This window comes from Balaenoptera musculus, chromosome 8 (genome assembly GCF_009873245.2).
Source record: "Balaenoptera musculus isolate JJ_BM4_2016_0621 chromosome 8, mBalMus1.pri.v3, whole genome shotgun sequence".
Classification (NCBI taxonomy): Eukaryota; Metazoa; Chordata; class Mammalia; order Artiodactyla; family Balaenopteridae; genus Balaenoptera; species Balaenoptera musculus.
Genome location: NC_045792.1, coordinates 3,892,133 through 3,895,230, shown reverse-complemented (window position 1 = coordinate 3,895,230; position 3,098 = coordinate 3,892,133).

Below are 3,098 nucleotides of genomic sequence, written 5' to 3'. Positions count from 1 at the left end.
AATAAAGTTGTATTTAAGACCCATGTCCTGCCTCTGTGACTTCATCTCATCCACACACACCTTCCCCAGATCTACTGAGCACCCACCATCCGCCAGCCTGTGGGTCCCTGTCTCGCCCAGCACCCGGGCTGGCAAAGACGCAGATGGTGACAGGTGTGGTGAGTGTGAAGAGGGGTCGGACTGGGGCTGAGAAGGAGCACTTGGGTCTGGGGGTGTGGGGAGAGGGACCAGGGGAGGGCTCAGGGGAGGGGCACACCCTGCTGAGGGGCGGAGGGGATCCAGAGGAGCAGGTGTGCAGGTGGCCTGAGGGGCGGCCGCTGGGGCTGGACCGAGGTCAGGGGGCCCAGCACGCTCCTGGGCACCTGTCTCAGGAGAGAGCCCAAGTTTTCAGAGGGAAGCTTCATTCTGTTTGGAGAATATTCCTTTCTTCCTTGTTTTGTTTTGGTCGGACCACGTTAGCAGACGTACGGCAGGGGCGTGACACATTTTAAAGAACATCCAACTAAGAGTCCAGAAGCTTGCCTTGGTCTCAGATCTGAGATTGTCTCTGGAATCCCATTTCCTAATCTGCAAAGTGAGGAAGGTAGATTTCCTGTTCCCTTAGGGCGTTTCCAACATTCACAGTCTGGGTTTCTAGGCACAGTTATGCTTTACACTTTGGTGGATGATTATTTTGTTTCAATTTGGGATTCAGAGATGAGTGAGGGGTCTAAAGGAGGGGCTGGGACAAAGCTTTGGCACTTGATAGAAAGTCGTCGTGGAAGAAGTGGGGAGCCAGAAGAGCCTACATGACTCTCCGAGCTAGTTGGAGGCCTGGACGGGATCTGGAGGGGCTTAGGGTTGATGTCTAAGCTGGCAGTCAGCGACTGTAAGATCTCTGTAAAATTACCCACAACCTTGTCACATTTCTGGGGTTGTTATTTTTGGTATCCCTTCTGTTTTCCATTGTGGCAATTGCCAGCAAAAGCTTTGTGAGGAAAAGTTCCCATGGGTTGGTTTGGGGGTAAAGGAAAAACTGTTTCTCTGCCTACAACACTTTTGATACCAAATTCATGTGGTTTTTTTTTTTTTTTTTTTTTTTCCTCTCGCCAACCAATTTTCCAGCTCTCCGGGCACCAACTGGGTGTCGTATAGTTTCATTCATTTCTGGAATTAGCACCAGCCTCCGCAGGTTAAGAGCTCAGTCCCACAAGACTGCCTGCACTTCAGACACATCGCAAGTAATGGGTCCCCAGGGTCCGCACACTTCTGACCTACTTGGCTACAAAGTTGAGGGTTCCCACAGTTCCCTCTCAGGCTTGATAATTTGCTGGAATGGCTCACAGAACTCAGGGAAACACTTGCTTGTGTTTACTCGTTTATCATAAGGGACATGATCAAGGACACAGATAAGAGTCAGACGAGGAGGTACATAGGGCGAGGTCCAGGAGGGTCCCGACGCAGGAGCTTCTGTCCCTGTGGACTTGGGGTGCGTCACCCTCAGCATGTGGATGTGTTGACCAACCCAGAAGCTTCCCAACCACATAGTGCAGGGATTTGTATGGAGGTTGCCTCGCACTGGAAACTGCAAGGGATTGAAAAGGAGCTCTGTACCAGGAACCAGCATCAAAGACCAAATATCACAACAAAAAGATACTTCTAGCACTTCTGTCACTAAGGAAGTTACAAGTGCTTTAGGAGTTGTGTGTCAGGAACCAGGGGACAAAGACCAATATACATTTCTTATTGTGTTGCAGCAAATAACAGAGGAAGGGAAGAAGGCTGGGTCCCACCCCGCAGCGAGTCTGGGGGCTCAGGAGCGCCCCAGGCAAAGTAATAGGGGCAGCGACTTAACACTGAAACGTCGAAAGCAGACAAACCTGCCTGTGTTTTCAAGCTTTCTGGAGAAGGAAGGAGCAGTTTCCTAACCTCACTGGCCTTTAAAGAGAGGCAGGAACAATTTGCTTTGTAATTCCTCCTCGGGAGAGGAATGTCTTCTTGCCCCAGTAGAGAAAAAGCCTCTATGATTGCATAAAGGTCTTGATTCCCTGGGCCATGCTCCCTGTGCCCAGCGAGCCCTGGCTGGTCCCCAGCAGGCTGAGCTGGCACAGCCCACGGCCGCGTGTGTAACCCCACAGTCTTTCCATGGCCCTTGGCTTGTGCCCAGCCCTACCGGGTGAGTCAGGCCTGAAGCTGGCAGTCCCAGCAGCAAGTCCCAGAAGAGCCCAACGTCTCCTTCAAGCTCCCCAGACGCCACCCTCACTTGACAGCCCACGTGGCCCGGAGGGGATTGCGGTGGCACCCTCACTGCACCCACTGTGAGGCCCAAGTGGGAGGAGACCCCTTACCGCCTCCGTCCTGGGGCCCTGGAAGGGGAGGCTCCTCCCTGCCTGCATCACGGGGGCTCCGGCGGGAGGAGACCCCAAGCTGCGTGGGAAGCTCAGCTCCCCCTCACCTCGCACCCGGCAGCACCGCTCAGCCCGTGCATGCAGCTGGGAGGGCCTCGCATTGTTTTATTCTGCGCTTGTGGTCAGTAATGTAAATCACATTCCAAGCACTGGCCGGAATGTTGTTGAGGGAGATAACAGTCCCTGGCTTCCAGCGGCATTCCAAGGATGAAGCAGAGCTATTGGTTTCCAAAGGAGAGCGATCTTGGCAGAAAGGGCAAGATAGAGGGAGAGGGTGAGAGAAGGGAATCTCCTCCTGAAAAGTGGGATTTGGGAAAATGGTGAAAGTACTGTGATGGCAAATGCTCGGAGGTTGATGAGGTTTCAGCCGCATCCCTGAGCTGTCACAAACAGTCCCCTTCTACCCACCCCTCTCCCCTGTCCCCACGCGGGCCACAGTCCCAGACAGTATATGCAGGGGTTTAGGCCACCGCTCCCTGGGACTTCTGACCCCACGGGACTGGGATTCTAGACTCATCAGAGAGGACCTGTCACCACCACAGGTCATCAAGCAGAGACTCCTGATGTGGGGCTGCTGGTGGTGAGGATTTTGAGGAAAGAGTCTTTGGGAGGCCTAAGGACATGTATCTGGGGGATGCCATGACCCCGTCAAGGACCCTCCTGGGCCTGGGTCTGCAGAGCGTGGGGATCTGGCCCAGGCAGCAGGTACAC